The following is a 25,119-nucleotide window of genomic DNA, read 5'->3' on the forward strand; positions in this document are numbered from 1 at the left end:
GCAATGCCATATTCAAGGGCTATGCATTTGTGAACAAAGGGTGATTGGTGATGGGATGCCAGCCTCTGAGGAGTTATTTCACATAGAAACATCGTTTTTAAGGAAAACAATATTTTGTTGTGAGGAATCCCGAGGTGTTCGGTCCCACTCACAGCTGACTAGTTTCTGAATGGAGTCCTTCACACTTTAAGGTATTTATCACCTGCTTAAGGAGATCACCTAGGACGTGTAACAAAACATTCCACAAGCTTAAAACGGGGGACACGTGCACACTGACTACAGGTTTAAAACAATGGGCTTAATAATTCCAGACACCATTAAAGCTCATGCCAGGTTCTAATCCTAAGCAACTAAAGAGTCTGATGTAGGTGGACAAAAACAAAACACATGATAAGTATAACATATGAAATGTCTTCTCTATATTTACTTTCATTAAGTACCATAGAGAAGTATTGCCTTCTATAATACCGCTCCCGTCCCATCTGTCTACAAACCATTATGTCTAATGACTATTACATGATGACCATTAAAATATCAAAGACATCACAGCCAAACTAGGGACCATAAATCAGGAAACTTCAATGTTGCTTTACAATTATGATCTATAGTGCCCTTAAAATAGGACAAAGTGTCAAGGCATTCAATAAAGGCTTAAGGTCCCAGAGCCAAAGCCAAAGATACTCTGAGGGGGCTGATCAAACACTTGCTCAAAGAGATGAGTTTTATGATGGGATTGAAAAGGAGGAGAGGGAGTTAAACACAGTAAAGACTTTATGGGAGGGGTTTCCAACATCAAACGTCAGATGGTGTGAGAGTCATGCAGAAAGTAATGGTGAGTTCATCAAGGAAAACATTGCAGAAATTACTGGCAGCTTGAGAAATATGAGATTGAGCAATTTGACTTTTGGCAAAGTAGGAGTAAGATTATCAAGTAACATAATGCTGATCTGCACAAGGAAATATTAGGACGGATGACCACTGGTTTGGTCAGAATCTGAGAATATAAGTAGCATTATGAAGAAAGAGAGAGGGGTAAAGCTCAGTGAGGACTGGGAATGATAAGAAGTACCCCACTGAGTGGGGAATGTGCAGCAACTGGTAGGGAGAAACTGGGAGCTGGTGACAACAGCTTCCTCAACACCACTACATGCTGGGGTCAGCTGAGAATGAATGAAGCCATGTGTGATTAAAGTTGTTCTTTTATTTCAATTACTCTTGACTTAGAAAGCTTGGAGTGGAGGGAGGGAGGGGACAGCAAGTAGCTAACAGCCTGGATACCAACAGTGGGGTGATGTTTTAAAAATATGACTAAAATTAGGGTTAATCGATGGTGGAGGATACAATCACTGGTTTCACTTTTGGTGCATCTGCTGTTTAAATGATCAGTTGTAGCTGACATCCATCACTACTAACTGACTCACTACTCTCCTGGGAATAATGACAAGGTTTGGCTTACTATCATCTAGGATAGCTTGATTTATGGCATTCGGTGCAAACACTCTGCCCAAGATGGAAATACGGGCCACACACTCATGACCTGTTTTTGGTCAAATATCCATCCATCGAACCTTTCCATATTCGGAGATGATCAGACGTTTTGGCCAGGTGACATTTACAAAAGCTTACCATTTGAAGACAACATGTATTGGCATCTTTGCCCAACCTCCGCAGACCAAAGCTTGGTTATGAAATGATTGTTTGCATCGCCAGCTGATCTTAAGGTGATTAGTTTTTCTCCCTTGATTGCCCTGTTTTGACTAATTGTGAATAGTGCTGACTAAAACAGAGATGCACGAGTGGTGTCACTTTCACTTCGGACACACGATTGGCACTTTCAAAGACTCTTCACGATCATCACGCATGCACTATATGATTGAAATGTATTGCTGTTGGATCTATGACATTTTTCTTCGTCATGTGACTTGCTCTAAGAGTGCTGCAAAACTTTGAGATCCAAAACATTTGTAATACAAAGAGCTGACATTCAGGCTTTCTCCAGTGCTGACTGCATACCCACTTGATTGATCACAGTGATTATATTCTAGATGTTGTGGGTGTAGGGACTTTATTTCCCAACCAGGAACTCTACCTTTTACCCAGTTTGAAATTTCTTATTCAGTTTAAAGACCACAATGTGGCCCGCTTTTTCCTCCCTCATGTTGACAATGAGTATAAAGGAACCCTCTTATGTGTGATACCTAGAGCCATAGAGTCACACAGATGTACAGCATAGAAACAGACCCTTCGGTCCAACCCGTCCATGCCGACCAGATATCCCAACCCAATCTAGTCCCACCTGCCAGCACCCGGCCCATATCCCTCCAAACCCTTCCTATTCATATACCCATCCAAATGCCTCTTAAATGTTGCAATTGTACCAGCCTCCACCACATCCTGTGGCAGTTCATTCCATACACGTACCACCCTCTGCGTGAAAAGGTTGCCCCTTAGGTCTCTTTTATATCTGTCCCATCTCACCCTAAACCTATGCCCTCTAGTTCTGGACTCCCCGACCCCAGAGGAAAAGACTTTGCCTATTTATCCTATCCATGCCCCTCATAATTTTGTAAACCTCTATAAGGTCACCCCTCAGCCTCTGACACTCCAGGGAAAACAGCCCCAGCCTGTTCAGCCTCTCCCTATAGCTCAGATCCTCCAACCCTGGCAACATCTTTGTAAATCTTTTCTGAACCTCTTCAAGTTTCACAACAGGAAGGAGACCAGAACTGCATGCAATATTCCAACATGACCTCCCAACTGCTGTACTCAATACTCTGACCAATAAAGGAAAGCCTTCTTCAGAAAAGTGTAAGAATAAGAAAACGTATAGCACAATTTTTAACTTTCCAAATATTAACTGGGGATAAATTTTCTTAAGTTACATCCAGCAGAATCTTTTTAACTAATACACAGAAAGCCCAAAAATAGAGGGAGCAGTTCTGGACCTAACATTTGAAAATTAGCCCAAGCAGATGGACAGCATATCAGCATGGTTGTATTTGGAAATAGTGATCATTACTGGGTTAGATTTAGAATAGTTGTAGAAATGAATGGACTGGGAATAAAAGTTCTAAATTGTGGAAAGACAAACTTTAATAAGATATGATTTGGTCAAGTGGACTGGGAGCAATTGCTTATAGAAAGAAACTATCAGAGCAATAGGATGCATACAACAAGCAAATGGGATCAAGACCAGAGAAAATTGGATGCAAAGGGATATAAAGGTTAGGATTAAGAAGAAAAACGAAACTTGAGAGATAGCTTTTAAAGGCATCAAAGTGTATAGGGAGAAACCGAGAGTACGGCATTGAGATAGAAGAGCATTCATGATCATTCTGGATGGCAAAGCAGATTCAAAGGACTGAATGCCCTAAACCTGTTCCTATCTGTAATGATGATGTAATATGGCAGAGCTCCTGGAAAAGAGCAAGGCGGAACTTAAAAAGCATATCAGAAAGCTCAGATAATGATAAAGTATTGGTAGGTAGAATAAAGGAAAAGTGTAAAAAGGGCAAGTGTATATCCACAGAAAGTAATGGTAAAGAGATCCATTGGGAGCCATAGGGGTAATGTATGTGTAGACTCAGAAAATGTGGGCATCATCTTTTATGAATATCTTGAGAATCTTCACAATTGAAAAGGATGATACAGGTATAGACATCAGGGTGGAAGACTATGAAATATTAGAATAAATCAGCAGAAGGAGCACTACTAGTCAGTTTAACAACCTTAAAAGTGGATAAATCCACAGGTCTTGTTTAGATGTATCCCAGGCTTTTGAGGGAGGCAATGGAGGAGATATCAGGGGCCTTGGCATTAATCTTCAAATCCTCTCAGGCCACAGGTGAGGTTTGAGCTAACTACGAATGTCCAATTATTTAAGAAAAGGAATAGACCAAGAAATTATAGGCTAGTCAGTCTAACCTCAGTGGTTGACAGGTTATTGGAAAATGCTAAGGCACAGAACATAACTGCTCGTGTAGCACAATCATAACATTCTTGCCTCTAGGTTCACATCTCACCAGCCCCAGAGCTGTGTCACAACATGTTCAAGCAATTGATTCAAAATAAATTTTTTTTGTGCTTAGAGGGAAACAAATTAGTTAGGCGATCAGTTTTGGAAAACAAAACCAGGAGTGTTTATGAGGCTAATGCATTTGATGTGGTCTACATGGATTTTGGCAAGGTCCCTCATGGCAGTTTGGTAAAGAAAGTAAGAATCTTTGGGATCCATTGGACAGAAAAATTGACTGAGGCAGGAAGCAAAAGGTGATGGGTGGGGGGTGGCGGTAATACAATGTTCCGGTGACTGGAAGTCTGTTTTTATTGAGGCAAGGCCCATACTATGGTGGTGTACATGAAACATTATGATTTAAGTATAGGGGGTATGATTAAGTTTGCAAGTAACACAAAAATATCTGAGGTGGTAAATAGTAAAGAGGATAACTGTAAACATCAGGAGCATATCAATTGACTGATTAGATGGGCAGAGTGTTGAAAATGACATTCAACTTGGAACAGTGTGAATTAATGCAATTGGGAGGGCTAACATGACAAGGGATTGCACCCTGGTAGGATGCAATGGTAGGACCCTGGAAACTAATGAAGATTAGCGGGACCATGGTGTGCAGAGACACAGGTCCCTTCAGGTTGCATCTGGAATAATTCCCTTTATTAGCCAAGCCATAGTATTCAAAAACATTGGAGGCAGTTATGCTGGAAATGTATAAGCCTGATGGTAAGGCCACAACTGTAGAACTATGGGCAGTTGTTACATTATAGGAAGTTGTGACTGCATTACAGAAGATGCAAAGGAGATTTACCATGTTGCTGCCTGGGCTGAGGATCTGAACTATGAGGAAAGATTGGATCTGATGCTGTTGTTTTCCTTGGAGCAGTGAACAGTTAGAGTGTACCTGATGGAGGTGTATAAGATGATGAGGGGCTTAGATAGGGTGGATAGAAAGGTACATTCTCATTAGCAGAGGGAGCACAGGTTTAAAATGAAATAGAAGGCTTACAGGATCACTGAGAATATTTTTACAAAATGTATGGCCTTGAGTCTGGAACTCTCTGCCAAAAAAAGGGTGGTTGAGCCAGAAAGTCTCGTAATATTTAAGGAGTATTTAAATATTCATTTGCATTATCATGGTCTCCAGGGCTATGGGCCAAGAGTTGGAAAATGGGATGAGTGTAATCAGATCTTTATTAACCAACGTGGACACTGGTTGCCCAAATGTTCTTTTCCACTGTGACTGAATTTTCAAGGAATGAAAATTGTTATGAGCCCTCAGTGAAAAATCAGGACATGGATTGGCGAGGGCTGTAAAAGGTGGGTAATGTATTTAAAACAGCACAGCTATTACAACGGCAGGCACCTTAGAACTTGGGACCCCACTTTGGGATGCCCTGTTGAACTTGCTATATAGCAATAACCTTATCAGCAGGGGAGGAAAACATCAGGAACACAGAAATGAGGATGCCTGAATAGGATCTAGAGCACAACCGTGTTGCATTCATTCAATTTATCACTCTGAAAATTTGGCAGTGAAGCCAATAAACTGTACAGCAGTCAATGGAAGGGGCAGATGAGACTGGAGGGCTTTAGTGGACAGCCCATTCTTTCCAAAGCCTTGTACGGTCATGCTCTGCTCACAATATTGACACTTTGTGGAAATTTATTCAATAGAGAGGCATATACTTTCCTACAATTTTTTTTTCTTTTCCCTGGCTTATAGAGATCACATTCACAGTAGATCTGCATAGAAACTGTACAGTACTATACTGAGGTACATTGCACTGAATTAACGTGCAGTGAAGTCATGCAAAGTGCACAGCCTCTTGCAATTTGGAATGTTCCACAGAATGTCAGCAAGGGGGTCACAGAAATGCTCTTTGTCTGACATGCTGGCTGTCATATGAAGTTGGTGCTTTGGCACATATGATATTAACTGTGTAACAACTGTAGGGATATGAAGTCCTCTATGGTTGGTACTGACTACTCAAGTAAGTGTCAACCAACTCCTCACTATAAAACCTTACTGTGCATGATCTTCAGTGCTCTTTCCAAGCCTATAGAAGATGTAAGTGACCTCACAAATATAATCTGTGATTGCATCCTCCAAGTGTGTTGCTCTGTGGCCCTTTGCACACCAGCAAGTACCTTTCCCTAACCCCTATCAGTGAAATGCTGCTAAGCCACAAATGCCCTCAAAAGGGTGCCCCAACTTGACAACCTAAAGCTCCTCATAAACGCCAGTAATTTAACCTCCTCCATAAAATCCACATAAGTACTAAACCACCTCAGTACCTGCTACATACAATCAAATAGTGGATGCTGGACAGTCAAGAAACTAAGGAGGGACTGGGACCTTTAAACAATGCCTCGAGTTTTCCATGTCCTTTCTCAATTCAACCTAATTTACTGCTGAATGAGGAACGCAATGCCGCTTTCAGGGAAAGACAACATCAGAATCAATTGTTTTGCATGCTCCTTCAGGGATTTCCCTTATAAATCAAATAAATAAATCAAAATTAAGCAAACAGGAATACAAAGAGTGAGGAGCAGAATTAATGTTAAAAAATATCCAAAGTAAACTGTAGGTTTTTTTTTTAAAATATCTTTTACTGTCTTTCTTATATTGATTAAAAATCATGGTATGCTAACTTGGGAACATAGCCTGTAGCTTTTAGAAATAAAAGATTACTTTAACCACAGCATTGTAAAGGTCGAGGTGCACAATAGATTCGATGACATGGCAAATTTGACCTTTTGCTGCAGAAATGGGCAGCATGGTGGCTCAGTGGTTAGCACTACTGCCTGTTTCCACACTGTAGGGAAAGTCTAAGGCAGAGATTTTCCATTTTGTAGTCGAAGGAGGCGTGGACATAATGGGAGGGAAAGAAAGAAGATCGTCTGAGGGCACATGGATGGCACAGATGGCATGTCACGGAGGTGAGTTTAGGGCCCACTATGAGACTAGACGGCATTGGCAGAGGCTGCATCGGCAAAGTGGGCCCGAACTGGACTCATGGTGGCGGTGGAGTTGAGGTTGAGCCAGTGCTGTAACCGGTGGCATCTGCAATGGCATGATGCAGGGTGGACTCAGTGGCGAAGGCATCGGTGGAGGGGAGATGGCGCCGAAGAGTGACGACTTTCAATCGAGTGGTGGTGGCACGGTGAAGGAGAGTCATGCCTGGTCACCAGGCCCAAGGTGGAGCACTTCACAAGAAGGACTATAAAGTTGAACACATTATTTCTTTATTTTTCTGCCTTTATGTTCTATGTTTTGGCTTATTTTTCTGCGTTTTAAGATGGTGCCGGAGAGTGGCGAGACTACACAATGCTTTTCACTGTATTTTGTATGATCCAATTTGAGTTATTACTGTCACGTGTGCCTGAGGACAATGAAAAGTATTGTTTTGTGAGCAGTGCAGGCAAATCATACCAAACGAGGACATGGAGATCACAGGATCCCCAGACTGAGTGAGGCATAATGGTTGTGAGAAATGTGAGAAAAAGATCTGCTGTAGAGAGCTCAAAAAGAGTCATCTCGTGTTGGCACCATCTTGAAGTCACAAAATACGCGTGACAATAAATAAGTCAAATAACTTCCGAAATACGGAGCCACATTTATAATCGTATGTTCTCTCGTCACCATTTCCTGTATGTGTGAGTCTCTGTCTAGCCCCAAGTGTAACACTAAAGGTACAGAGCCCATGCACTGTTAATGCTACACAACGTTTTATGGTTCGTGGTGTGATCACTACTTTGAATCTTTCCAGACAAACACTGCTATTGTATCACAGGCAACACTGGGGCAATTTTGTGTTGAATGATCTTGGATTGGGGCCAGGATCTGGACTGCACACAGTCGACCAATACCTCAGCTTCCCACAGCACATAGTGTGTGTCAGCCTCCGTGTAGGTGTCTGTCTCATGGTGTTACCCTTTGAAGGGTCTCCCATCATTTGCAAGCGGAAGCCTAATCCATCACTGTCCAAAACACTACCCCATCGCGCTACCCCCCAACTCCCTGCAAACCCCCCCCCCCGACCCAACTTCACCCCTCCATCCTCTCCAGGTGTGAGCACAGCCATTTTCATCTCCCTTGCGCAATGTTAATTACAGTACAGTAGAAAGCGGCAGTGTCCATGCCTCAAACTGAGAGTCTTAAGGCTCTGCCTCTTCATCTTGGTGAACCTTCAGATGTATACACCCCTGTCTGATTGCCCCAATCAACCCCATTTGTTTTGCATGCTCCAAATCCCCACCCAACTCTCTGAGTCTTTGTCTGCCCACGTTACCGCCCCAGCACCATCTTATCAAGCAAACATACCAGGTCTGGTAGCCCGCTATCCCTGCATGGAAGCTCCCCTGAAAGAAGCCAGGGTGCTATTGAACATTGACGTTTCATGCCATTCCACCTCCTCCCCCCTTGCTCTAGTGTATTGATTTGCTCCCCCCCACCTCAGTATTTCACAATCTTGTATTTAGTGTTCTGACTCCCAACCCCACAATTAAGTTAGCCAGCCTTCCTCGCGCACTGATTACCTGCCCTAACTTTCAGTGCTTAGACCCCCAGGACTCTCTGGGGCACACCTCCTTGAGCGACTTAACCAGAAAGCCCTGAAATGACCAGACCACCCCTCCCCAACCAACCCGACTGAGATTTGTATGTCACCCCGACGGCTTTCCCACTGCTCCTCATACTGATTGGATTAGGACCTTGGTCTACTCCCCAGACGAGGGGCACTGACCCTCTGATTGTGAGTGTCGCCTCTACTGATTCTGCATTAAACTGCAAGGTCTGAAGGAGATACTAGAAGCCTTTAAAAAATGTGCTTCAGGGTGTAAGGCACGGAGCTGCAAACATGCAGGTAAGTGCAAAGTGAGTGAATGCTCTGACCCAGTGAGCAGCCCTGAGATGCAGCCTGGGTGCCTGTCTGCGTTCAAAGTGCCCTTGCAGCAGTCTTTCAGTGAGAGTACCCAGTGGGTCCCAAAGTGCAGCACACAGGGCAGGAGCGCATTGTCAGTGGGATTGGAGACGTCCCACAATGGTGCAGAGGGGCTGGGACACATTGGATGCAAATGTTCCCGGATGTGGGATGCGTGTGGCCAACTCCCATGAAGCGTGGCCTCAGGTGACGGTGCCAAGATGGAGGGCCACAGGAACAAGAAGTGAGCTGGAGTCACCAGGTACCTGCTCAAACCTCCATGCCAGTAATTCCCAGTTCCTTGCTCCCATCCAGGGGCTGGGAGAATAGGAGCCTACACATTATCAAATCATGATACAGTCCTAATGAAGATAATGAATGAAAATCTCTACTAATAGACCCCCGTTATAGAATAGAATCCCAACAGTGTGGAAATAGACTCTTAAGCCTAACAAGTCCACACCGACCCTCTGAAAAGTAACCCACCCAGGCCCATTCCCCTACCCTATTGTCCTATATTTACCCCTGACTAATGCACCTAGCCTACACATCCCTGAACACTTTTGGCAATTTAGCAAGGCCAATTGCTCACTGCACGTTGCTCACTAACAAGAATCACATCTTGAACATGGAACATGGTTGAAAAATGCGACTTGTCAGGGCAATGTCAAGAAAGGCTGCACTCGACTCTTCTCGCTATTCTCCCAGATGTTTCACCAAGGCCATGTTATTTGGGCTATAGTGGTGCAGTGGTAGTGTCCCTACCTCTGAGCCAGGTAGGCCTGGATTCAAATCCCACTTACTCCAGAGGTATATAAAAACCAGGGAATTCCTAGAAGCATGGCACTCATCCACAAACTCCATCAACAAATACACAGACCTGGACCCAATTTACCGGCCACTACAGCGGACAGCTGAAACTGACAACCGGAAGCGGCAGGGACAGGCCACTATAAATGCCGGAGGAAACACCACAGAAGCGCTTCACAGGAGGCTCCCAAGCACTGAGGATGTCACCTAGACAGGGGACGAAACGTTTGCAACAAAAACTTCCAGCTCGGCGAACAGAACCACAGCAACGAGCACCCAAGCTATAAATCTTCTCACAAACTTTGTATATAAAAACATTCTGAACTGCTTTATTGAGAAAGTACCTAACCACATTGTTCAGGTCATGAGGAAATTTCACCACTTGTTTCAAAAGAATATCTATCTGCATCTAAGACCTATATTTAGATGTCTTATAGAGGTAGATGTTTAAGATGCCTGGGATGTATTTCATGTATCACCACAGACACACATACATATTTTTGCTGCATGCACGTCCACAATTCTGGTACGTTTTCCATATTTACTTTCAGAATTAGACTGACTAAAGCTGACATCCTGTCACATTGAAACAAACCTGTTCAATTTAGCCATTTCGCTTACTAATTAGGAAAACTGGTTTCTTGGAAACACCAAGATCCCCCTCCAAGCCATTCACCATCCAGACTTGTAAGCATAACGCCATTCCTTCACTGTCACTGGGTCAATATCCTAGAATTCCCTCCCTCAGGGCATTGTGAGTCACCCCACAGCAGGTGGACTGCAGCGGTTCAGGAAGGCAGCTCACCCCCACCTTCTCAAGGGCAACTAGGGATGGACAATAAATGCTGGGCTCAGTGAACGAGACCCACATCCCATGAGTGAATAAAAAATAAAGAGCTACAGAGTTGGATTGATGATAAAGTTCAAAAGCAAACCTTGTTTTGCTGATGATTCTCCTCTATCTTTGCACTTACATAAATAAACTGAAGCTTGAATCAGTTTTATTTCTGTTAAGGTTAAAAGGTGAGAACGGCTTTTACACATTGTTTTATGTTCAGACATGATGAGGCTTGTGAATCTAGCAGTCGGAGCTACTTAGATTATTTCGCCCTTTTAAACTCACTAACCCCCACACCCCCTCCTCCCATCCATGATCGTCTCTACTTCCACCATCCTCACATGGAGAGGCCTAATGGTATTATCAATGAGCTGCTGATCCAGAGACCCAGGTAACATTCCGGGGGTCCTGGATTCCAATCCCAGATTGTGGGGATTTGGTTGCATGCCTTTGATCTATTTCTACTATTCCCACCAACCATTAACACCAGCTATCCATCTATATCGCTCCTCTCCATAATGTGCACTCCCTTTGGCTTTTACTTAGTACCTTCCACTGGTTCCTCCTTACGCGTTAACAGGATAGAAAACATAATTTTTCAGCCACTCTTAGTTCCAAAAAAGAACCTTATTGGACTCAAAACGTTAATTCTGTGTTCTGTCTCCACAGATGTTGGCAGATCCTGGAGATGCTCCAGTAGTTTCTATTACACGGACAGCTAGGCCTCCTGCCTTTCTTTGCATTGTCAGTGACAGAACCTGTGGATAGTACTGTATTCATTAGATGCAAATCATCGAGCAACTAAGGTAATAAACAGCATGATCCCCCCTCCGCTCCCCCCCCCCTGGAAAGCTGGAGATAGAACAATGAACACAAGGACTCTCCAAAATGTTCCACCTTCAAGTTCAGTAGAGAATCAACTTACCCGAAATGCAGCCACAGAGATCCTCACAACTGCTACAAACCCTGTACTTTATGTGGCCCTCATTGCGAACTTAGAGATGAAGACTATGAGCTAGAGACTAGATTAGCTATAATTTGTACAATTCTACTGCCTTGGTTCACGTGTGTGTGTGTGTATGCGTGTGTGTGAGATGTGTTTTAAATTTACATTCAGTGGGTGGGAATAAATAACCCTTACATTAAAATCAACAATGCTTGCTGCGGAAGCATTTAATTAGACACACACAACAAGGACAAGAAATGTCATGCCCTTTCCAAACAAAATAAACTGATCACAGACAGTGGGAGGAATAACATACATTCTGTCCATGACAAGGGCACAAAATGAACAGTATCTGATTCAAAATCTTAGTCGATAACCTTGTTGCAAGTGAATGCATTTCCACGTTGGCTGTTGGCAGCTCTGGTATGTCGTATTCCTGTCCCTGCTACATCACCAAAGAACAAACGACAATGCTACTTGTAGTAGGTCAATGTGCAAAAACGGTCTGCATCAGCTCGTACACCACAACAGTGACCGCACTGCAAAAAGCTGGAAAGCACTTTGAGGTTGCGTGACATTGTAAAGGTTTCTGCAGAATTCTTCTTTCAATGTGATACATGTGCAGTCTTTTCTACACACTCCGAAAGAGCCTACTCACTCTGCCTGACGCTGTCAACATGCCTTTAGCATGTCCACTGGAATGGGGCAGTTGAATGCTTTTGTATAGCCTGACTGTTGTTGTTGTACACACTCCAGCTGCTTCAGTGCTGTTAAACAAAGGGATTATATAGATACATAGAGGGAGACCATTCACGTTAATGGCTGTGGAGGACAAGGCACTGAATATATTCAAGACAGAGATAGCTTTTTGAAGACTTTAAAGGCATCAGAGGATGTGAGGAGAAAGCAGGAATTTGGCATTGAGTTAGAGGATCAGCCAGGACCATATTGAATGGCCTACTCTTTCCGAAGGAACCAGAACTTACACTAAAAGATGAAAGACTTAAGCTAAATTTGTTTAATATTACATTCCATGACACTGCAATCCTGTTGCTATAAAGTCTATGATTATGCTCCACAACCACCTAATGAAGGAGCAGTGTTTCAAAACCTAGTGCCTCCAAATAAACCTGCTGGACAATATCTTGGTATTATGTGAATTTTAACTTTGTCCTCATTTCTATGAATCATAGTGGTTCTCTGAGGGTTTATTAAATCGGTCACATTCTACTGCTTAGTGCCCACTGTTCTGCAAGTTGATTTCCGTCAATGGGCATCCAATTTTCTTTCGAAATCCATGATCGTCTCTACTTCCACCACCCTCACATGGAGAGGCCTAATGGTATTATCAATGGACTGGAGACCCAGGTAACATTCCGGGGGTCCTGGATTCCAATCCCAGATTGTGAAATTTGAGTTCAATAAAAATCTGGAATTAAGAGTCTAATAATGACCATGAATTGATTGCCAATGATTAGAAAAATCCATCTGGTTCACTAATGCCCTTTAAGAAAGTAGATTGCCATGTTTGCCTGGGTAACATGTGATTCCAGACCCACAGCAATGTGATTGGCTCTTAACTGCCCTCTGAGATGAGCAATAAATGCTGGCCTATCCCCATCCCCATCCCATGAATAAAGTAAAGGAAAAGCAGTGAATTTATGACCACTCATGCTTACTCTAAATAACCTTATAAAATATCTATTGTGTCATTGCTAGCTTCTTCCAGCTCTTGCCTCTTGTAAAATGACAAATGCAAATTGACCCATTCTGATCCAGAGGAGAAAGTGAGGTCTGCAGATGCTGGAGATCAAAGTTGAAACTTTATTGCTGGAACAGCACAGCAGGTCAGGCAGCATCCAGGGAACAGGAGATTCGACGTTTCGGGCACAGGCCCTTCTTCTGAAGAAGGGCCTGTGCCCGAAACGTCGAATCTCCTGTTCCCTGGATGCTGCCTGACCTGCTGTGCTGTTCCAGCAATAAAGTTTCAACCATTCTGATCCAGACCATTAATAAGGTGTTAGCTGGCCACATATCAGAGTAGTAGACTGGGTTTTTACTTCAGTGCAGCCCTGATATTGAGAGTAGGGAAATGCATTGTCTGAACCTGACAATAACAGAAGAAATCTTCGAGGAGAAAGTGAGGTCTGCAGATGCTGGAGATCAGAGCTGAAAATGTGTTGCTGGAAAAGCACAGCAGGTCAGGCAGCATCCAAGGAGAAGGAGAATCGACGTTTTTGGCATGAACCCTTCTTCAGGAATGAGGCAAGTGTGACCAGCAGGCTAAGATAAAAGGTAGGGAGGAGGGACTTGGGGGAGGGGCGTTGGAAATGCGATAGGTGGAAGGAGGTCAAGGTGAGGGTGATAGGCCGGAGTGGGGGTGGGGGTGGAGAGGTCAGGAAGAAGATTGCAGGTTAGGAAGGCGGTGCTGAGTTCGAGAGATTTGACTGAGACAAGGTGGGGGGGAGGGGAAATGAGGAAACTGGTGAAATCTGAGTTCATCCCTTGTGGTTGGAGGGTTCCTAGGCGGAAGATGAGGCGTTCTTCCTCCAACCGTCGTGTTGCTATGGTCTGGCGATGGAGGAGTCCAAGGACCTGCATGTCCTTGGTGGAGTGGGAGGGGGAGTTGAAGTGTTGATCCATGGGGTGGTTGGGTCGGTCGGTAAGGTTGCATAAGTAGAACCAAATAATAATGTAGATGAGTGTCTCCTCACAATGTGGTGCAGTTCCGGCTTTCAGACACCATCGGTAAATTAGATATCTTCTCCCATTTTACGTAATCGTTAATTTAAAATACTTGATAACCTAATTACAATTCATTTTCAGCCCATTTAAAATCTCTCTTGTAGCTTTGATCACATTCTTGCCAAATTTGCAGCACAAGATTGAGACAAGGCCTTCACGAAAGGAGGTTGGGGAGTTGGGTTACTGACTAAAGAGAATCTGTACATCTTGGAGGACTCATCCAGCGAGGCCTTATGGATAGGACTTAAGAATATGAAAGGCGCAAACCCTATGATGGGGTTAGAAAGTAGACCTCCCAACAGCCAGTGAAAGATAGAGAAACAGATATGTAAGCAGGTCAGGGTTGTTTTTACATCTTTCCCTGACCTACTTACATATCCATTCCTTTATCTTTCACTGGCGATTGGGTTGTTGTTTTTCTCTAGTCCCTCCTTATATATGTCAGAGGTTGCCTGTGTCTCCTAAACCATGTCACATAACACCAGCCAGAATGTTATCAATGAACTTGCCCAAGAGTCCCACAAAACACACACAAGCTGGTACCAATGCAAGACAGTCCCAACTTTATTAGGAAACAAGTTACAGTAGCTTTTACTACTAAGCAATACTTGCGTGTTTTTCCGACTGGTGATCTGTGACCAGTGGTGTTCCACAAGGTTCAGTGCCGAGGCCTCTATGTTATGAAATAAATATATACGACTTGGACAAAAATTTAGGTGGTCTGATTCGTGGGTTTGCAGACAACATGAAAATTGGTGGAGCTGTGAAGAGTGAGGAAGATTGTCAAAGGACACAGCAGGATGTAGATCAGGTAGAAAGTTGGGTGAGAAATGGCGGATGGAGATTAAACCAGACAAGTGTGAGGTGATGCATTCTAAGAGGTCAAATGCAAGAGGCAAGTATACAGTAAATGGCAGGTCCCATGGAAGCACGGATTTACACAGATGGATCTTGGGATGCAAGTCCATAAGTCTCTGAAAGTGGCAATACAAGTGGTCAAGGTAGTAAAGAAGGCATAAAGGATGCTTATCCTCATGGGTCAGGGAATTGAGAATAAACGTTGGTAAGTCATGTCGCAGTTGTATAAGACATTATTCAGGCCATTTTTGGACTATTGTGCACAGTTCTAGTCACCACACCATAGCACCAATGTGGAGGACTTTGGATAGGGTACAAAAGAGGTTTACCAGGATGTTGCCTGGAATGGAGTGTATGAGCTATAAGGAGGGGTTGGACAAACTTGGATTGTTTTCACTAGGGCATCAGAGGCCAAGGGAGTGACCTGATAGAAGTATATAAAATTATGACAGGCAAGGTAGAATGGATAGTCGGTGTCTTTTTCCCAGGTGAAAATGTTAAACAGGTTTAAGCTGAGGGGGTAACGTTTGACAGATTAGCTTAAGGCACTTTTTTTTAAAACAGAGAGTAGGAGGTGCCTGGAATTAAGGAAGGCGATAGAAACAGATACATTAGCAAAGATTAGGAAAGAAGCATTCAGACAGACACATGAACAGGCAGGGAGTAGTGGTATATGGACCATATGTAGACAAGTGGAATTAGTTTAGAATGACCTCATGGTCAGCGCAAACATGGTAGGCCGAAGGGCCTGTTTATGTTCTATGTTCTACGACAATTCAGGCCTACATTTATTTATATAAGTTATTTGGATGTGAACATAGGATGAAAGGTCACCTCAGAGTACAACGGGATCTTGGTCAGATGGGCTAATGGGCCAAGGAGAGGCAGATAGAATTTAATTTAGATAAATGTGAGGTGCTGTATTTTGGAAAAGCTAATCAGAGCAGAAATTAAAGACTTAATGCTGACATCCTGGGGTGTGTGATGCTGAACAAAGAAACCGTGGGAGTGCAGGTTCATAGCTCCTTGAAAACTGTCACAGGTAGACAGGATAGTGAAGGTAGCATTTAGTATGTTCTCATTTATTGGTCAGAGCATCGATATAAGAGTTGGGATGCCAGGACATTGATTAGGCCACATTTGGAAAACTGTGTTCAATTCTAGTCTCCCTGCTCTAGGAAAGATGTAGTGAAACTTGAAAGAGTTCAGAAAAGATTTACAAGGATGCTGCCAGAGTTAGAGGATTTGAGCTATTGGGAGAGGCTGAATAGGCTGGGGCTGTTTTCCCTGGAGCATCAAAAGCTAAGGGATGACCTCATAGAGGTTTATAAAATCATGAGGGGCATGGATAGGATAAACAGACAAAGTATTTTCCCTGGGGTGAGGGAGTCCAAAACTAGAGGACATAGGTTTCAGGTGAGAAAGATTTAAAAGCGACCTGACGGGCAACTTTTTCACACAGAGGGTAGTGAATGTACAAAATGTGCAGCCAGAGGAAGTGGTGGAGGCTGGTACAATTACAACATTCAAAAGGCATCTGGATTTGTACCTGAATAGGAAGGGTATACAGGGACATGGGCAAAATGCTGACAAATGGGACTAGATTAATTAGGATATCTGATCGGCATGGACAAGATGGACTGAAGGGTCTGTTTCTGTGCTGTACAACTTTACGCTCTAAATTTAGAATAATTTTCAAATATATTCATTTATACACAGTGGCTCAGTGGTTAGCACTGCATCCTCACAGCACTGGTGTCCCAGGTTCAATTCCAGCCTCGGGTGACTGTCTGTGTGGCGTTTGCACATTCTCCCTGTGTCTGCGTGGGTTTCCTACGGGTGCGCCGGTTTCCTCCCACAGTCCAAAGATGTGCAGGTCAGGTGAATTGGCCATGCTAAATTGCCCATAGTGTTAGATGCATTAGTCAGAGGGAAATGGGTCTGGGTGGGTTACTCTTCGGAGGGTCGGTGCGGACTGGTTGGGCCGAAAGGCCTGTTTCCACACTGTAGAGAATCTAATCTAAATGGCCTTGATGTAATAAATTATGTAGACAAGTTAGTCTCGAGGTCACTAGATAAGCTCAAATACACTTGTCCATCTATTTGAGTCTTCCAAGAGACCTAAGACATCATCTTGCCCTAGCAGCATCTGCTGATTCTTTAAACAGTCCAGGAGCCTGGGGTCAAGATTTATCGTAATGAAAACTTCTCTTGATTTTACTTCACAATGTTTACCATCATATTTTACAATCAGTTTGACGGAGATCGATGAAAAAATGTGAAAATCTTTGACACTGCAAAAGTCTTGTTGAGGTTGTACAGGATGTTGTTAAGGCTTTCTCTGGAATACTGTGTATCGTCGAGTTGTCCCGTCAGAGGAAGGGTGTTATTAAACTGGAGAGGGTTCAGAAAAGATTTACCAGGATGTTGCCAGAAATGAGATAAAAATAGGCTGGTGCTTTTTTCACTGGAGCTTAGGAGGTTGAGGGATGAACTTATCGAGGTTTATAAAATCCTGAGGGGCACAGATAAGGTGAATGATGAGGGTCTTTTCCTTAAGGTGGGGCAGTTCAAAACTAAGGGGCATCTTTTTAAGGTGGGAGGAGAAAGACTTAAAAAGGGCATGAGGGGCAATTTTTTTTAACAGAGAGTGGTTCGCATGTGGAATGAACTGCTAGACAAAATGGTAGATGCAGGTATAGTTACAACATTTCAAAGACATTTGGATAAGTATTAAAGGTTTGGAAGGATATGGGCCAAACTCAGGCAGGCGGGGCTAGTTTAGTTTGGGAACATGGTCAGTGTGGGCTAGTTGGACTGGAAGGCCTGTTTCCGTGCTGTAAGACTCTGTGACTAGCAATACTCAAGTGAAAATATCCATTTAGGTTTATTCTGATGCATTGAGAATGTACTGGAAGTCAAAAGGAAAAGACTTGCCTTCAATAATTTGCTTCGGATAACGAGAGGTCATCTTAAAGCATTTACAATCAATGAAGTACTTTAGAAATGCAATCACATTGCACCCTAACTCAGAAGTCCATTATTACACAGCAGCTCCCACACACAACCATGTGATCATGACCAGATCATGCAGTTTCTACTGTTGGCTGATGAATAAGTATTGGTCAGGACATCAGCAATATTCTTCTTTTAAATAGGCCATGGGATCCTAACACCAACTGGAAAAGACAGAGAGAGCCTTTGTTTAAGGCCTCAGTGTGCCCTAAACTCAGCAAAGCAATGGCTGGCTATGATTCATAGAATCCCTAGGCTGTGGAAGCAGGCCATTCAGCCCATACTGACCATCCAAACAGCATCCCACCCAGATCCACTTCTTACCCTCTCTCCGTCACCCTGCATTTCCCATGGCCGATCCATCTAACCTGCACATCATTGGACTGTGGGAGGAAACCCACACAGAGACGGGGAGATCATGCAAACTCAACACAGACAATTTCCTCAGGGTAGAGCTGAACCCGGATCCCTGGTGCTGACCACTGAGCCACCCTAATTCCTGTGCTCAGGTTTCAGGAGGGGAACTCTATGCCTCAGAGGTGAGAGTGTTGTCTATTGAGCCATGGCTGTCAGAGAATTAATTAATGCCATCAGACTCAATTAATCAGTGCACTCAGATTAAATGGATCACAAAGTACAATTACAGCTAGAAACTGAGATACTCTCAAAACAGCAATTTAAACAGCAAACCCTCAAGAATAAAGCAAATTGTTCCATCAGCAACACGTCCATCACTTGAAATAAGCCATGCACAGTGCGTGCCATATAAAAGATGTTTTGTACAATCTCCCAAATCCACAGGCTCTAGACAGACACCAGAAAGATAAAAACAATGGATGCATTGGGACAGCAACCTCTACAAGTTCCCTTCCAAGTCCCACATACCATCTGGTTTCGGGACTATGCCCTTCATTGTCACTGGGTCAAAGACCTCTTAACTGCACTGTGGATGTTCCACTATCACCTTCTCTAGGGATGGGGTAATAAATGTTGGAACAGCACTCCAGTGCCATGAATGGATAAATTTAGAAATCAGATAAGTCAGACAGCGAAATAGCCAGAGAATTCATAGTAACAGACAGAACGTCAGGCTGTCAAAGTCGGGGTACTGAATGTGTCCTGATGTCACCAGCGCATTCAAGGAATACAGCTCCCTGTTAGCCCTGCCACTGCCCACTGCTTTTATCACAACGGGGGGATTCTCACGGCAGTGCCATTGAGGGACCTGGCATAAGGTTAATTCCGCACTAACCCTGGCTAGGGGACATTTTCTAACAGGATGCGCTAGAAGCTCATTGGCTATACCCAACCTCTACAAACAATCGTAGTTTCAGAAAGTAGAAGATTCTCTCTCCTCTGAGAAACCTGTCATTGCAGGGGAGGGCTAGACGAAGAATACCACCAGGAGGCAGACCGAGGAGAAGCTCTGTGTGGGACAGACTGGGGAACAGTCTCTGTGTGGGACAGACTGGGGACCAGTCTCTGTGTGGGACAGACTGGGGACCAGTCTCGGTGTGGGACAGACTGGGGACCCGTCTCTGTGTGGGACAGACCAGGGACCAGTCTCTGTGTGGGACAGACTGGGACCAGTCTCTGTGTGAGACAGACCGGGGACAAGTCACTGTGTGGGACAGACCGGGACCGGTCTCTGTGTGGGACAGACCGGGGACAAGTCACTGTGTGGGACAGACCGGGGACCAGTCACTATGTGGGACAGACCGGGGACCAGTCACTGTGTGGGACAGACCGGGACTGGTCACTGTGTGGGACAGACCGGGGACCAGTCTCGGTGTGGGACAGACCGGGGACCAGTCACTGTGTGGGACAGACCGGGGACCAATCACTGTGTGGGACAGACCGGGGACCAGTCTCGGTGTGGGACAGACCGGGGACCAGTCACTGTGTGGGATAGACCAGGACCAGTCTCTGTGAGGGACAGACCGGGGACCAGTCTCTGTGTGGGACAGACCAGGGACCAGTCTCTGTGTGGGACAGACCGGGGACCAGTCACTGTGTGGGACAGACCGGGACCGGTCTCTGTGTGGGACAGACCGGGGACCAGTCACTGTGTGGGACAGACCGGGGACCAGTCACTGTGTGGGACAGACCGGGGACCAGTCTCTGTGTGGGACAGACCAGGGACCAGTCTCTGTGTGGAACAGACCGGGGACCAGTCTCTGTGTGGGACAGACCGGGGAACAGTCTCTATATGGGACAGACCGGGGACCAGTCTCTGTGTGGGACGGACCGGGGAACAGTCTCTATATGGGACAGACCGGGGACCAGTCACTGTGTGGGACAGACCGGGGACCAGTCACTATGTGGGACAGACCGGGGACCAGTCACTGTGTGGGACAGACCGGGACCGGTCTCTGTGTGGGACAGACCGGGGACCAGTCTCGGTGTGGGACAGACCGGGGACCAGTCACTGTGTGGGACAGACCGGGGACCAGTCACTGTGTGGGACAGACCGGGGACCAGTCTCGGTGTGGGACAGACCGGGGACCAGTCACTGTGTGGGATAGACCAGGACCAGTCTCTGTGAGGGACAGACCGGGGACCAGTCTCTGTGTGGGACAGACCAGGGACCAGTCTCTGTGTGGGACAGACCGGGAACCAGTCTCTCTGTGGGACAGACCGGGGAACAGTCTCTATATGGGACAGACCGGGAACCAGTCTCTCTGTGGGACAGACCGGGGACCAGTCTCTATGTGGGACAGACCGGGGACCAGTCTCTGTGTAGGACAGACCGGGAACCAGTCTCTGTGTGGGACAGACCAGGGACCAGTCTCTGTGTAGGACAGACCGGGAACCAGTCTCTGTGTGGGACCGACCGGGGAACAGTCTCTATATGGGACAGACCGGGGACCAGTTTCTGTGTGGGACAGACCAGGGACCAGTCTCTGTGTGGGACAGACCGGGGTCCAGTTTTTGTGTGGGACAGACCGGGGACCAGTCTCTGTGTGGGACAGACCAGGGACCAGTCACTGTGTGGGACAGACCGGGGACCAGTCTCTGTGTGGGACAGACCGGGGACTAGTCACTGTGTGGGACAGACCGGGAACCAGTTTCTATGTGGGACAGACCGGGGACCCATCTCGGTGTGGGACAGACCGGGAACCCGTCTCGGTGTGTGACAGACCAGGACCAATCTCTGTGTGGGACAGACCGGGGACCAGTCTCTGTGTGGGACAGACCGGGACCAGTCTCTGTGTGGGACAGTCCGGGGACCAGTCTCTGTGTGGGACAGACCGGGGACCAGTCTCTGTGTGGGACAGTCCGGGGACCAGTCTCTGTGTGGGACAGACCGGGGACCCGTCTCTGAATGGGACAGACCGGGGACCAGTCTCTGTGTGGGACAGACCGGGACCAGTCTCTGTGTGGGACAGTCCGGGGACCAGTCTCTGTGTGGGACAGACCGGGGACCAGTCTCTGTGTGGGACAGTCCGGGGACCAGTCTCTGTGTGGGACAGACCGGGGACCCGTCTCTGTGTGGGACAGACCGGGACCAGTCTCTGTGTGGGACAGACCGGGGACCAGTCTCTGTGTGGGACAGACCGGGACCAGTCTCTGTGTGGGACAGACCGGGGACCCGTCTCTGTGTGGGACAGACCGGGGACCCGTCTCTGTGTGGGACAGTCCGGGGACCATTCACTGTGTGGGACAGACCGGGGACCAGTCTCTGTGTGGGACAGTCCGGGGACCAGTCTCTGTGTGGGACAGACTGGGACCAGCCTCTGTGTAGGACAGACCAGGGAGCAGTCACTGTGTGGGACAGTCCGGGGACCGGTTAGGTATCACCAGCAGGGATTGATGGGGAGGAAAACCCTGCAGAGAATATAACTCCCATTGAAATTATGTATGGATATATGGGAGCATATGTGTATTCACACAGGGAAATCTTCCTGGATCTGTGTTAGTTCGTGCTCAGTATCAACCTCAATGTTTGACTGCTCTGCCCAAGATCACAAGAAATTACAGAGAGTTGTTAACGCAGCCCACTCCACCACACAGACCTGTTTTGTTTCCATTGACTCCCGCTACACTTCCAGCTGCCTCGGGAAAGCAGCCACCATTATCAAAGAGGAGAAAGTGAGGTCTGCAGATGCTGGAGATCAAAGTTGAAACTTTATTGCTGGAACAGCACAGCAGGTCAGGCAGCATCCAGGGAACAGGAGATTCGACGTTTCGGGCACAGGCCCTTCTTCAGGAATGAGAAGAAGGGCCTGTGCCCGAAACGTCGAATCTCCTGTTCCCTGGATGCTGCCTGACCTGCTGTGCTGTTCCAGCAATAAAGTTTCAACCATTATCAAAGACCCCTCCCAGCCTGGTTATACTCTCTTCCACCCCCTTCCATCGGACAGACAATCCAAAAGCTTGAAACCTCTTATCAACAGATTTAAGAACAGCTTCTTTTCTGCTGTTATCCGACTTATGAACAGACCTCTCGTCTCTTCTCTTTCTCTGCACCTTCCCAATAGCTGTAATGCTATATTCAGCATTCTATTCTATTACCCTGATGTACTTTGTAAGGTATAATTTGTCTGGTTAGCACGCAAAACAATTCTTTTCACTGTATCACAGTACATATTGACAATAATAAATCCAATCTAAATGAAATCAAGTCAAGTGCTGAGAGTGGATGGGGCTTGAACCCACAACGTCCTGACTAAAGGTGAATGGAAATGATCCAATGGGACCACTGAGTTTTCTTTATATTCATTCACAGAACATGGGCATCATTGACTGAGCCAGCACTTACTGCCCATTCCTAGTTGCCCTGGAGAAGGTGGGGGTGAGCTGCTTTCTTGAACCACTGCAGTCCATGCGCTGCGGGTAGACCCACAATGCCCTTCAGGAGGGCGCAGTGGAGATTTACCAGAATGGCTTCAGGATGTAGGTCCTATCTATGAAATAAGCTTGGAACGTCTGGTTATTCTTCTTGGAGAAAATGGGGTTGAGGGACATTCTGATAGAATTGGACAAGATTGTGAGAGGTATTGGCGAGGTGAACAAAGAAAACAGTAGCTGACTGTACGAGGGCTAGGGAACACAGTTTTATATATGCAAGAAATGCAGAGGAGAATATGAGAAGCAACAGTGAGTGATAATAACTGGAACCTCCTGCTGGTGAGCATGGTAGAAGCAGAGGCAATCAGTTATTACACAGAAAATGGACCGGCAATTGAAGAGAGTAATCTTGCTGCACTACAGACATAGGCCAGGGAAAGAGGACTGACTGGATGTGTCTACAGAGAGACACCATTCAGAGAACAGCCATTTTGTATGCTGCAATGACTCTTCTTCCAAACAGTGCCATAGGGTATTCTCCACCCAACTGAGACCGTACACACACCATCACTACACAATTCCATGTGGAAGACAGCACCTCCTAGAATGCAAAGCCCCTCCAGCACTGCAACGAAAGGATAAGCCGAGCTTTTATACTGAGATCTCTAGAATGAGGCTCGAACAAGCAACTTTCTGATCAGAGCAAAGCTAACCCACTGATACGTGACTTTAAATTACAAATCATTTCCTCCTTCCTGGGGAGAGGCAAGAACTGGAACAGGAAGGCAAGAAAAAACCAAACTGAAACAAAATTATCCATCGCCTGACAACTCTCATCATGCAAGGTAGAAAATCAAAGCTAAAACTGTGTGTTTTTATAATAAGGGATGTTGTAAAAATAATATATTTGTCCAGTCAAAAGTGAAAAAAAAGAGTTTACCTGAGGTACCACATTGTGGATACATGTCTATGGTCAGAGAATATGGAGTCAGGCACAAGTTACACATGATAAACTGATTACAAAACAGCAAACCGAAGGTAGGAGGTAAAGATTGAAACAACTCCACAGAGGTCGGTATCCCATCACCAAGTCACCCTTTATTTATACGTGGAGAGTCCTAGACACTCATCCAGCTCCCTCAGAGCTACCTCTCAGAGTGAGGAGAATCTCTGACCCTCCTGTGTATATCTGTCAGCCAGGGCTCCCTGATTGGACCAGATTAACAGCCCCAATCAGGGAACTCGTATTCTATGAGGTCTACCTGGCTGACCTTGTTACAATCACTACAAAAAACGTTACTCATACTGGCAGGAAATTGGGAGTGTATTCCACAGGGAGTAGTGTTAGGGAGCACAGCTGCTTGCTCTCTCTCTCTCTCTCTCTACAACATAATTTGGACTTGTGAATTTTACAATTCTTATATATGTGGATCACATCTAATTGAGGAATATGGTTAACACAGTGGAACAAAATACAGGAAGATATTTATAAATTTCCAGGCTGTTAGTGGCCAGTGAATGTGGGATGTTGCAGGTTTGAAGAACTGAATGGCCTACCCCTACACCTATTTTCTATGTTTCTGTGACAAGAGGAATATGGAGGCCATTTAAATGCAGTCAACGTGAATCAGGGCACAAACCACTCAGCATTGGTATAGCACAGGAGGTCAATCCACCCATCTTGTTGATGCTGGCTCTCCAAACAGCAAGGCACCTGCCTCCCCCCTTACATTCTGTTGTTCTAATAAAAACACAATTCCCTCTTGAATGACTCAACTGAACCTGCCTCCCCCGTACTCTACAGAACTGTACAACAGTTATAGAAAATAGGCCATTCTTAAAAAAAAAACACACAAATCATTAAAATCAGGAATGCAGGTTAAACAATTCCACTTGACCCAGGAGCACGACTCTGATGTTAAGGTCACTTGTCACTTTCAATCATTTCCTGATACCAGTTCTGACTTCCCTGAACTTGGCCTCTTCCATATCCCCTTTAATCACCACAAAGACAGTAGCTCAAGAAACAGCCTGCATCTTTTGATCAGGTAGTTAAAAGCTTTCCAGATTCAACAATGAGTTCAACAATTTGGAACAAGAAAAATTGATTCCATATTTCTGAAATCCAACTCTCAACAATGTTTCTGCTTTCCTATTTAAAGCCCACTTGGACCCATCT

At 45.3% G+C, this 25,119-nt stretch overlaps 1 protein-coding gene across 1 annotated transcript in view; it reads right to left on the reverse strand.

Annotated features, from left to right (window-relative positions):
• st8sia1 (ST8 alpha-N-acetyl-neuraminide alpha-2,8-sialyltransferase 1) overlaps window positions 1-25,119 on the reverse strand; it is a 98,897-nt gene that overhangs the window by 31,013 nt on the left and 42,765 nt on the right. The window lies entirely within an intron of this gene.

This window comes from Chiloscyllium plagiosum, unplaced genomic scaffold (genome assembly GCF_037043375.1).
Source record: "Chiloscyllium plagiosum isolate Xiang-an unplaced genomic scaffold, Cpla_swu_hap1 HiC_scaffold_23, whole genome shotgun sequence".
NCBI classification, from domain to species: Eukaryota; Metazoa; Chordata; class Chondrichthyes; order Orectolobiformes; family Hemiscylliidae; genus Chiloscyllium; species Chiloscyllium plagiosum.